This window comes from Carassius auratus, chromosome 18 (assembly GCF_003368295.1).
Source record: "Carassius auratus strain Wakin chromosome 18, ASM336829v1, whole genome shotgun sequence".
NCBI classification, from domain to species: domain Eukaryota; kingdom Metazoa; phylum Chordata; class Actinopteri; order Cypriniformes; family Cyprinidae; genus Carassius; species Carassius auratus.
The window spans coordinates 23,626,456-23,640,601 of NC_039260.1; positions in this window are offsets into that span (position 1 = coordinate 23,626,456).

Genomic DNA, 14,146 nt, shown 5'->3' on the forward strand with positions numbered 1-14,146 from the left:
ATGTAGTACATAATCAGACAGTATGCGATTTAACTATTTAGCATGACTTAAGTAATACAAATAATTCTAGCTGATTTTGAAGAGATCAGTTTGTGACTCCCCAAAGCTCTTATGTGGCCCCACGTGGAAAGCTGTTTCTGTAAAATACTTTAAAAAGAAAAAAAAATCCAAACATAATAGTTGTGTCAATAATTCAGGATCCTGCTTCCAGCAAGAGGTCTGTAAACACAACAGATCTTCACTCCGTGTGTCCTCCTGTACCTGCGCAGGGCTGATATAACAGCAGGACACATACAGGAGCTGCCTCGTGTCCCAAGAATACACTATTACAAATCAAACCTGTTTCTGTTATGGGAGTTCAGGAAGAGGACATGGCACATGACAGTGGCCACGCTGAAATATTTATAACTGCCTTTACGTTTGAAAGGTTTAGGTCTGAGGCTGACAGAGGTTCTATGGCTTTATGGGATATGGCATATGGGACTATGAGAATATGGGAGCATTCGTTACAAATCCTCATACATCTCAATTCAGTAAAAAGAAAATGAGGGAAAGAAAGCAGGGACTTTCCATGAATAGGTTACATAATAGATCTTGAAACTATTTTTATTTTCAGCAAATATTCAGTGAAAGAGGTGCTTGACCTATTTGAGCCTTTTAATTTTTTGGTTGTTGCTCATTTTATACAAAGTACAGTTAATTTTGTACAGCCCTAATACCAATTATATTTTCCCATTAACTAAATAAAAATCAGCTTGTCAGTTAAAATAAATTTGACAAAAAATTCTGTAAAAACTGCGAGCATAAAATGTATCATTCACACCTACTTTCCAAAATTTGAAATTATTAAACTGAATTATTTGTATTATTATTATTTTTTTTTTTTTCAAAATCATGATGATTTTAATTGCTGAATACAGTGGAGAAGGTCAAGATCAGGTGGGACGCCAAAACTTCCATTGTATTGAACAGGTACTGAGATTTAACACATTTAAAATTAGCTACTTTTCAGGCTAGGTTATAGTTATATTAGTTTATCAGACACATATACAGATTCTCACAACAGAGCCTCATTGGACATTTAGAACTGTTTTCATCATACTGCATCTTTCATATCGTATTTACATTGCTGGGTACTTTCCGGATAGTGCTTGTAAATATATAGAAGATGACATGGCATAGTCACGTTGGGATGCCTCTGTCCATGAGAGCAGATGGCTTTGTGTTCGCTGCAGGCATTCCAGCTCCCAGCGGTCACGCTCACCCCCTCAACTTATTTTACTGACGTTTCCCATCCGAATGAGCAAATCAGAGAGAGGGAAATCTCTTTTTATACTTTCAGACATCATCTATTCTATTTTTATTTTATTTTTGCATCATGTACCAGAAAACACAATATGCCAAGGGCTTAATTCATAAAATCAGCCATGCTGAGTGCTTTTGTTGAAATTCCTAGGGATTCCCTTGATAATAAACACTGCATTTTCTAGAATGTTTTTTTTTTTTTTTAAATGAGCTCAGAGCACAGAAACTCTGTGGTTGAAATAAATTCTTAAAGGGACCAAATGAAAATCCATTCATGTTGTTTGAAACCTGTATAAACCAGTGAAAGACAAAGGAGATGTTAAGCTGAATGGAAGTCAGTCACCATTCATCTCCACTGCATCTTTTTATCCACACAAAGGAGGTGAATGTTGAGCGAATCTGTCATTCTGCCTAACATCTCCTTTTGAGCTCCAAAGAAATATAAAAATGACAGATTTGTAATTTCTGGGAAAACCCACCTCTAAAAAACGAAAAAAAAAAAGAAAAAAAACATCAGATCTTCATGTCAACTTTATTCAATAATCTTTCTTTCGAAACATTGCGGAAGAAGCTAAAAGCCCATTTCAACAGTCAAAACCATTTCATATGATGTTATAAAAGCATATTTCTAATGCTATATTTCTCTTATTTCACATTACTCAAACCATTTTTGCTGTACAAAACTATAACAACACTATGCCTTCATCAGGCTGAAGTTGCAAAAAAGCACACTGAGTAAAAAGTGTAAGTCGAGATACACAATTACGAGCGTGACAGTGACAATAGAGGTCGTCAATGCACCTTTCAAGTAAACGTTCCTGCAAAACTCTGCTGAACACCTGAGAACAAGACGTCGTTGTGGCATTCTGCTCTGTTGTGCTTTATAAAGAGACAATTCAACATAAAACAAGAAATTCAATAACCATTATTTCTACATATCATATCTTCAACATAATATTGCACTCCTCCAGATCCAGCTCAGCTGTAAGTGAAATTCACACACATCTCAAATAGCATTTATTAATTACTGTAAGTCCAGAACATGCAATTATAATCAAGACTCTACAAATGAACCATGAACAGGTGTACAAATAACGGACGACCACCTTCTAACTGAAACGAAAAGGTTTTAGCTTAGTTTTGAACGTAATGCTTGCGTTTTCTCGACTGATTGAATAGGTCAGGCACTGCTTGATGGTTTTTGGTAATGAAACATGAAGCCAGTATGTTCTCCTCGGCTTTACTGTCATTTCTTCAGATGAGGGCATCCTGTCTTTTGAGATCTTAGAAGGTGGTGTAGATGTAGACGAAGATGACCACCAGCAGGTTGAGCACGGTGCCGATGATCCCCAGTATTGCCAGAATCCTCTCCTCGCGGTCGTTCTCTGGCTCCTCCACGATGGCCTGACACCTGTGATGATGGCCATGGGGGAGCATGTTTAATATCACTGATCCCCACCTCCAGGAGGCGCCACGCTTGCTACAGAGAGAAAGACAGAGACCTGTGTCAAGACTTTAAAAAATAAATAAAATGATATCATTTTATGGTATTACAGTGTTACTAAAACTGATGTTACATTGTTATGGTGTTACAGTGTTACTAAACTGATCTCACATTGTTATGGCGTTAGTGTTACTAAAACTGATTTCACATTGTTATGGTGTTAGTGTTACTAAAACTGATTTCACATTGTTATGGTGTTAGTGTTACTAAACTGATCTCACATTGTTATGGCGTTAGTGTTACTAAAACTGATTTCACATTGTTATGGTGTTAGTGTTACTTAAACTGATATCACATTGTTATGGCGTTAGTGTTACTAAAACTGATGTCACATTGTTATGGTGTTACAGTGTTACTAAATTGATGTCACATTGTTATGGTGTTACAGTGTTAGTAAAAGTGATGTCACATTGTTATGGTGTTACAATGTTAGTAAAACTGATGTCACATTGTTATGGTGTTAGTGTTACTAAAACTAATGTCACATTGTTATGATGTTAGTGTTACTAAAACTGATATCACATTGTTATGGCGTTAGTGTCACATTGTTATGGTGTTAGTGTTACTTAAACTGATGTCACATTGTTATGGCGTTAGTGTCACATTGTTATGATGTTAGTGTTACTAAAACTGATATCACATTGTTATGGCGTTAGTGTCACATTGTTATGGTGTTAGTGTTACTTAAACTGATGTCACATTGTTATGGTGTTAGTGTTACTTAAACTGATGTCTCATTGTTATGGTGTTAGTGTTACTAAAACTGATGTCACATTGTTATGATATTAGTGTTACTAAAACTGATGTCACATTGTTATGGTGTTAGTGTTACTTAAACTGATATCACATTGTTATGGCGTTAGTGTTACTAAAACTGATGTCACATTGTTATGGTGTTACAGTGTTACTAAATTGATGTCACATTGTTATGGTGTTACAGTGTTAGTAAAAGTGATGTCACATTGTTATGGTGTTACAATGTTAGTAAAACTGATGTCACATTGTTATGGTGTTAGTGTTACTAAAACTAATGTCACATTGTTATGATGTTAGTGTTACTAAAACTGATATCACATTGTTATGGCGTTAGTGTCACATTGTTATGGTGTTAGTGTTACTTAAACTGATGTCACATTGTTATGGCGTTAGTGTCACATTGTTATGGTGTTAGTGTTACTAAAACTGATATCACATTGTTATGGCGTTAGTGTCACATTGTTATGGTGTTAGTGTTACTTAAACTGATATCACATTGTTATGGCGTTAGTGTCACATTGTTATGGTGTTAGTGTTACTAAAACTGATATCACATTGTTATGGCGTTAGTGTCACATTGTTATGGTGTTAGTGTTACTAAAACTGATATCACATTGTTATGGCGTTAGTGTCACATTGTTATGGTGTTAGTGTTACTTAAACTGATGTCACATTGTTATGGCGTTAGTGTCACATTGTTATGGTGTTAGTGTTACTTAAACTGATGTCACATTGTTATGGCGTTAGTGTCACATTGTTATGGTGTTAGTGTTACTAAAACTGATATCACATTGTTATGGCGTTAGTGTCACATTGTTATGGTGTTAGTGTTACTTAAACTGATGTCACATTGTTATGGTGTTAGTGTTACTAAAACTGATGTCACATTGTTATCGTGTTACAGTGTTACAAAGACTGATGTCACATTGTTATGGTGTTACAGTGTTACTAAATTGATGTCACATTGTTATGGTGTTATAGTGTTAATAAAGCTGATGTCACATTGTTATGGTGTTAGTGTTACTAAAACTGATGTCACATTGTTATGATATTAGTGTTACTAAAATTGATGTCACATTGTTATGGCGTTAGTGTTACTAAAACTGATGTCTCATTGTTATGATGTTAGTGTTACTTAAACTGATGTCACATTGTTATGGCGTTAGTGTTACTAAAACTGATGTCTCATTGTTATGATGTTAGTGTTACTTAAACTGATGTCACATTGTTATGGCGTTAGTGTTACTAAAACTGATGCCACATTGTTATGGTGTTACAGAGTTACTACGAGCTTGCTAGGACATTGAAGATGGTGACCAGAGTGTTGCTAGGAAGTCATTAGGGCATTCTGGAAGGTTTGTATATGCATTAATAGTAATTTAATTAATTTAATTTAATTAATTAATTTAATTTAATTAAATTAATAGTAAAATAGTGATAAAGTGTTAACAGGTGGTTGCTAGGGTGTTCTTACTGGCTGATATGGTGTTGCTAAGAGCTTGTTAGGACCGTTCTGGGTGGTTGCTAAGTTGGTAGGGGGGTTCTTATGTGTTTGGGGTGGTTGCTAGGGTGTTGCTTAGGCTGTGTGAGTGGCTGCTAGGGTGTTTTAGGTGTTTTAGGGTGTTGCTAAGTTGCTAGTGAGTTGTGAGTGCTTTTAAGTGGCGTCCTAGGGTGTTGCTATTCATTGGTGACTGTTAGACTGTTACTAGGTAGTTGGTAGAATGAGGCTTGGTGGATCATTTCTTAGTCAAAAGTTATGGCTCTGTCTAGACCCTTTCACTGTAAATCTTGGTGATCACTTTTAGTCATCTGACAGGGGGAAAGATATTCTGACAGCCTAGAACAATAATCTTCAGGACACAATAATCAAACATTAATACCAGCCCTTGATTTTATCTTAATATTAAAAGCAATCAATATTAAAATGTTGGGAATAAAAAACTCAACTTTGAGATAAAAAAATATTGTATTGAGAAATCTTCACATGAACAATTGTACATTTTGCAATTGTAGATTTTTAAAGGCATTTCTTTGGGATGGCAGAAATATTCATGCATACATGACTCCTTCATGCTTGGTTCATGCGTTATGAAATCTAACAAATGATGAAGTCATACAAAGCATATTACAGTTTACTGAAGGGCTTGTTCTTAAAATAGAAATCCTTGGGTTGTCGTGTCTGTTTTGTTTCAAGAATCCACGTGATCCACGTGTCAAAGTGAATGTTTTATAATGCATATTCACAATCATGGCATCCGTTTTTGCCACCTTGTCATTAAACGGCTAATCTGTTGGACAAGAACTGAGCAGATGCACACGCTTTGAGGGCTGCCAGAAAACATGCCCGTTAAAGATGGCCATTCATCTTCTCAGGTGTTGTGTATTTCTTGTTTTCATCATAGAAGATGGCTGGAGGTCAGCAGCACTGAGCCGAGCAGCTGTTGCAGCAGCATAAGGACCCATGAGAGCCTGTGAGACAAGGCTGTCACCCTCTCTCCACTTTGCTCAGGCTTAGCCATTCAGCAGTGAAACACGATTATTTCCAACCCAATTAGGGGGGAATAGAAGTGGCACCTCCTCGCTCTCATCAGAAAGGCACTTGCACATGGCCTGAACACCTTGCGAGGCTCAGAGGGATATTCCACAACCATGCGTAACAGCCAAATGGCTTCTAGAAATGAGGGGGAGTCGAAGTAACGGAATGAAAGAGATACACTGAGAAGAGAGGAAAGAAAGGAAAAGAGTGCAAACAATGATTTTCTGGATCCCAAATTTAGAACAAGAATTTAAACACTTGTGTATAGAGCTGGGTACTGGTTACATTTAATCTGGATTATGTAATCATTTTCTAATCACAAGTACTTGTAATTAGATTAACATTTTCAGAAGTACTTTTTTATTGATTACATTTCATCTTTTTGGTTAGTGATTTATTTTGATTGGTGTTATTTTAAAATTATTTATATTAATTTGACAATTTATTTGATTTGATTTAATTATTAGCTTTTCATTAAATTCTCGGACCCTCTGTAGTTCCTTTACGAACCCCAGTTTGGGAAACCTTGATGTAATACAACAATACAATGTATAATGCACTTCATGTTGTTAATGGCGAATGGAATATATTTTCTTACTCTGTGTATATTACCCTATTTAAATCAATATGATAAACAGGTTAGGTTAAAAGCAATCAAAAAATTGTCTGATTACATTACCTGTAATGGATTACATTACTAACTACAATTATTGTCATGCAATTTAGAATCAGTTACAGAGATTTGTAAGTAATCTACCCTGCACTGTTTGTGCATTATATAGAATCTGGGGCTTCTATATACTACATACTATATGCTTACTGGGGAAAGTTTAATCTGGATCAGAATGATCTGGATTTGGAAATCCCATGTTTGCTATTCAGGATCAGGTAACTCATCTTACTTTTGTGCCGTTTTTTTTTTTTTTTTTTTTTCTCAAAGCATAATTGGAATTTGATCATCTTCATGCAGATACACACTTTTTCAGATTTGGAAATCTGGATTATTAATGCTCTATGGAGCCTCTAAAGGGACAATAATAATAATAATGAAAATAATAATAATGAGATGGTGGGGTTTGTGTCTGGAATGCCAATGTTTTGCATTCTAGTTTTGCACTGCATTAGAAGAATTTTTTTTATGCATGTATAAATACATAAATAAACTTTCAAACTTTAAATATAATATTTTTGTTTGATATTGACTGCTTTTTGGGTTTAAGGGATATATTACATGTTACAAATGTTGTTTTTATTTATTTATTTTATCAAAAGTATCCCAATCTTATTGTGACGAGTGGGGCGGGGCCGAGGGACGTGGGAACGAGGAGTGAGGCCAGGTGTAGTGATTGGAGATGAGCTGCACCTGCGACCCACCACCGGTCTCGAGTCCCACATAGGCGATGGAAGGATATAAAACTGGAGCGACGACAGTGAAGGATGAGAGAAGACCAGGCCTGGGTTTTATTTGATGTTTTGATTTTTATTTGCGCGCATCAGTCGTCCGTGAGGGGCTGATGCGCTGTTTTGGTTATTTTGTGATCATTAAAGTTTCAATTGATTGTGCGCCAGTTCCCGCCCCCTTCTTCCCGATGATTATGGAGTTTATATTATTACACTTATTTAAAAATCTAATCAGATTGCTTTTGAACAACTGCCCCCAGATGATAAAACTATAATCAAAATCTCTATGGCATTTTCCATACTTACCTTCAGAAACCCTATGTATTTCTATATCATTAAATTTGTAGATAATTGTTATTAGCGTTAGCATTTGGAATTTTAGATTTTTTTTTTATTTTTATTTTTTTATACAGATGCATCTCAATAAATTAGAATGTTGTGGAAAAGTAAATTTATTTTAACTCAAATTGTGAAACTCTTGTATTAAATAAACGACTTCAGTCTGTGTGCACCTTTTTTAAAATTCTTTGGTTCTTTTAATTGTGATGATTTTGGCTCACATTTGACAAAAAACTACCAATTCAATCGATGTAATTTTGCACAAAGAAGAAAGCACGACATTACGTATGTGTCTGAAAATATAAATAGCTGCGGTATATTTGTAGCAATTGCCAAAAAAAAACAAACATTGCATGGATTATTATTATTATATATATATATATATATATATATATAAAATAAAGATATGCCAAAAATCATTAGGACGTTAAGTAAAGATATTTTGTCAATTTCCTGCTAATATATCAAAACTTAATTCTTGATTAGTAATATGCATTGCTAAGAACTTTACTTTAAAGGCGATTTTCTCAGTATTTTTTTTTTCTCAGTTTTTTTTTTTTTTCTCAGTTTTTTTTTTTACACCCTCAGATTCCAGATTTTCAAAAAGTTGTATCGCTGCAAATATTGTCCTCCTTACAAACCATACATCGATGGAAAGTTGATTAATTCAGCTTTCAGATTGTGTGTAAATCTCAATTTGGAAAAATTGACCCTTATGACTGGTTTTGTGGTCCCAAATTATATAAAATACACTGATCTATATTTTTAGCCCAAAACACATGAGCAGCATGGCGGAAAGTGTGAAGAGTGAACCAATTAGTGTTCTGCAGTGAGTCTAGCTCCACTCTTTAGGTACCGGACTACTATGCTAGGTACACCAACGAAAGGTTCCAAAAATGTGGTACAGTATGGTTCACTAATTTAGTACCAATGGAAACGGTAATTATTGCGTAGCGAACTGTACTGCACCGCTCGGTGGAAGCAAGCCATTAAAAAGGGCACCGTTGAGGGGTCAGCGGTTTGTAGGGGTGTCTGAAACCATAGTGAACGCTATCAAGAGCACCCATTCAATCCCATAATACAAAACACTATGGAGTGTACAACTGATATACACTAAACAGCTAGTGAATACCCATAATGCACTGTGATTTTGTGCCGAATTAATTCACAAGACTCCCCAGAAGATGGCGCTTGCAGCTGAATCATCCATCCATTCATCCAGTCCCAAACCACTTGTCCAATGTGGGAACAGCCTAATATCATAGAGCTATACATTTCTTTGTTATTGATTATTAGTTTAATTAAGGTTTACACAAACTAGTTTTCATGAGAGGGTTCAAGATAAATCTTTTCATTAATATTGGAGCCGCCAGTTAAGTTTGAATTATTATTTAACAGCAAACACAAACTATGCAAAAATGGCACTCAGTGCTCAAATTTGCTCTCAAGTTTTAATTCAGTTGGACTATATTAGTGAACTAATGTAGGGAGTAGTGAATGAGGGTGTAGGATGCGATTTTTAACAGCAGTTGTGTTTTTTTAGTCTTTATAGTGCTCCATATACCAAGAGTACAAAAGCGAGAGGAGCATGTTCTCGGTTCAGTGACATGTACTGTATGGCTCTATATGTCATGGCAGCGAGCTGTGTGAAAACTGGAGGAACTCCGGTGCTGTGTTGAGTCAGAATTGTACAAACGGAGAAAAAAAGGGAAGAAAAAGTGGGGGTGGAAGATTAGACGAATGAAGGATGGGTCGGGTTGACTCACACTGTGTGAGCCCAACAGCCTAAAACCACTGTCAGAAAAATCAGCATCATCTGATGAGCTCAATGAGTCAAGCAACTTGTTCTATCCATTTTACTTAGGAGCTCTTTAAACGAACACAATGGTTCACAACAAAACAACACTAGTGCTTGAAGCCAGGATGAAGAGTTTGTATTACATGTGTTTTTTGTTTTTTTTTACTCTATCTAACTATCTGTTAGGGGTGTAACGGTACACAGAGGTCACGTTTTCGTACGCACCTCAATCTTGGGGTCACTGTTTATACGAGTTTGGTAGAACAGGATATGTATTCTTTCATTTATTTAGAACAATTTAGAACTAGAATTAGAATTAGATTGTATAATTACAAGATTTAAAGCAAAAACAGAATGGTTTGACTTCAGCTTTGTGAAATTATGCTACATAAGACACCTGCACAAAACAAAAACAGCAGACAGGCTGAATGAAAATACAAATTCACTCTCTGACAGCAGGTGGCGCTTATGGACTAGCAGCCATATAGAGTATCTATCTATCTATCTATCTATCTATCTATCTATCTATCTATCTATCTATCTATCTATCTATCTATCTATCTATCTATCTATCTATCTATCTATCTATCTATCTCCAGTGAAAAGCCTAATTCAGAACATCCGTAAACTGATAGTGTGTGTGTGCTATTGTATGCACTGAAACGAACAGGTTTTTTTCTCATCCAGGCTCTTCTGTGCTAAACAACAGCAGACCTCCAATATCTCCGGCTGAGATCATCAGTCAGAACAGTCTAACCATAGCAAAAGCATATCAGGCCACAATGTGGTCAGAGATTGTGAAAGGAATGCAAAATAAAACCCTCAGTTACAGAAAGCATGTGTGTGCAGTCCGGAGAGAGTGAGAAAGCAGGCCAGAGCCGGTTTGAATTCAGAATGAATACTGAACACAGGAGTACACATTCAGCTCAGTACACAAAGCATGCATTAGTGATAACCTTTCAGATATAGCCACACTGCAATATTAATATTATAAGGGATCTCAAAGAGCCAGTGTATGTTTAATGTGGCTAAAATTAGATCCTTACTATGAACATGACAGATACCTGTAATGGGAACCCTCTTCCTAAAATATAATAAATTGATACATATATAAATTAATATCATATAAAAAAAATAAGTGAAATTGTCTTCTTTAGTGTATTTTAATTGCTTAATTTATTTAAATGTTGATTTATTATTAATACTAAGTTTAATAACCCACTAGCCACATTTTATTTCATTCATAAATTGTGCTATATTTATGATAAAGTTATTTTATTAAATTTTATTTAGTTATTTTTTAAGATATTTTATTTAGAAACGAAAATTGCTGAAATATCCAGACTATTAGAAGGTTTATATATATATATATATATATATATATATATATATATATATATATATATATATATATATATATATATATATATATATATATATATATATATATATGAAAACAAAAATATTTAATATTATAATTTTTCTTTTTATTATTTTAATTAAGTTATTTAATTGATTAGAGTTTTCAATTATTTATTAATTTAACGTGTGTTATTATTAATACATCCATTTGGATAATTCTAATTCTAACAAAAAGTGCAAAGGTGCAACTTTAAAAGTTCTGCCCCAGATGAGTTGTTATTCTTCAAAGTTGCTCTTTTTCCTCAAAGTGTATTACATAACACAGGACAAATAACAGTTACGAGTATTTATAATAGAAAACAAACAAACAAACAAACAATCAACACTTTTCCACATCTTCATGTGTACTGTCCATCTAATGCTAAATATTTAAACATGTTTTCACTTTTCACACATTTCACTTCAGGTTTTATATTTAAAGACAATACATTCAATCACTCCAAACTTTCTTTGTGTTTTAAAAGTGCATTTAAAAACCTCAAAACTCACTCATTCTGAAAAATCGATTGGTGTTCGAGCTTTATTTTTAACAAGCTTGCGCAACAAATTTATGTTCTTCACAAGCCTTTAGGTCAATGATGATAAACTATATTAGTCACAACAGCAGAAATACTTCTCTTTTTACCCCTAAAATGTATTCTTTTCACATGCAAAGTCAGTCTTTACATTAAAGCCACATCAGACGAAATCAAACATACCACAGAGGACCACAGAGATGGCAGAAAATCATCCCCTTAAACATCAAATCTCTGTAAACTCTGATTCAGATTTTTACACACGTGATTCTTCTGAAGCATGAATCCAGTGTCCTTAGGCTATATATAAAACACTTTTCAGGAAGTAAAAATGAACAATTACTTCCTCACACATCTGAATCATCCACCGACCCTTAATGACTGCATAAAAACGTCTCCATCTATTGCGAATGAAGAGCAGACAGATGACTCCATGTCACTGATAATCAGGAAATCTAAAGTGATGCCAAGTTTCCAGAGGCACTAATTGGCACATAAATCAATCAAAGTAATTAATAGACTCGAGCTTCACTGGACGTGTGCCTTTATTCTCACTCATTCAGTGCCTGCACCCAGACTTCCTTTCAGCTCCAGCCAATGCAGGCAAAAATAGCTTCACATGAAGACGAGGTCAGAGGAAGAGAAGGACGAGAAATGCCCTCAAACTCTCAGATAAAAGACCAGAGTGTGTTTAGGCCTTGTACATCAGCCTCGTATTTGCATCACAGATTTTAGTTGTTGAGTCCAAACAACACCATTAAACTGACACGGAGACCTCTTAAGCCCGAAAGACTCGAAATAGTAGAGCCTCCTCCCTAATGGAGCGTCTGTGGCCCAGATCTGTCTGCTTTCAAAGTCGACTTGCTCTGACCAGCATTTGAGACAAGTTGGGGACATTCCAGGTCCACACACAGACATCCCTAAATACTTCTGTCTCAAAACCAGGTTGGGCTCACCTCAACAAGCTGACTTTCCTCTCACGATTCAGTTGCACCTTTGCAGAAAGTCATTTTAACTTTTGAGTCACCCAGTATGGAGCCCATTAAATAACATGCAGGAAAAAAAATTGTAGGCTAAATCGTGTGCACGATTTACTAATTCGTTCCCTCACTATAATAAAAATTGCACATGATTACAATTGTGTTTCCTTGATTTACTATTTCACTTGATTTATAAATTGTGTGCACGATTTAGGAAATCGAGGGAACACAATAGTAATCATGTGCACGTTTTAGTACAGTGAGGGAACGAATTAGTACATTGTGCGCACAATTTATTTATTTTTTCTTGCATGTCATGTGCGGGGCTCTGTAACCCAGACTGAAATCCATCAGGGTTTCTGCAGGTCCTAGAACTTCTTAATTCCACAAATGAAGGCTTCAAAAGCTCTTAAATCAGAGCAGAAAGTCTCAAATTCATAAAGTCATGCCATTAAATGTTGCATGCACTACAATCAAGCAAGCAAGCAATAAAGTTTTTCCTATTTTTGTTTTGTTCTCCAATACAAATATTTAAACATCAAGATACATTGAGTAAGGAGTAATTGATGACGGACCGTTGAATTATTAGAAAAATAATTTTTCGGAGCCCATACATAACTTCGAGCTTCTCATAAAACAAGACAATATTACTACATTTTGCTTCTGAAGTAAGCAATCTTTAGATGTTTAATACCTTTGAATTAAGTCATTTTAACTTTTGAGTTTACCCAGGGGTTTAAAAGGCCTAGAAAGATCTTAAATCAGAAAATGTATAAAATCATGACATTAAATGCTCTGAGCATGAATTGCATAATTTCCTTAGTAATTTTTTGGGTTTCCAATATAAATATCTAAACATCCTTAAATCAAAACACATTTACATGGGATGATTTTTTTTTATTTATTTATTTATTGGAGAAACTGAACAAAATTAAGTGAGTTTATGCTTAATACAAAAACAAACATACGTCATTGGGTTTTAAAACCTTTTTCTGAACTCCTTTGGCATATATTTGTTCTTGTTTTAGTCATGAACTCACTTATATATATATATATATATATATATATATATATATATATATATATATATATATATATATATATATAAAGAATCAAAAAGCAATGGATATCTTTATGGAAATTGCCTTTTCAGACTTAGAATCCAAATATAAAATCCAAGACATTTACATTTAGTTACCATAATAACACACTATCTTAAAATCATAGATATACCTTCATAAAGCCCTGCATTTCACCATATCTCTATCTGTTCCACAGATCTCTGTGCATAGATTGTGCATAATACACATACAGTATCTTCCACATTTTCTTCTGCATAATGCCTTTTCTTTGATCTCTCTGCAGTAAAGGGCAGGGAGAAACTTAAATTACAGTTATATAACAGCAACGTTTGGAAACTTTAAATGAAATTACATTTGGAGGTGGTCAGAAACACGTGTGGAGTCAATGCTAATGCCTCTCAGACAACAGCGAATGGTCTTCTGCTCCAGTCTTCTGGTTCTTCTGCTCCAACAGATGCCAATCAACTACTGTAAATGCATGCACACTGAGTTTTACATGCTTTACTGT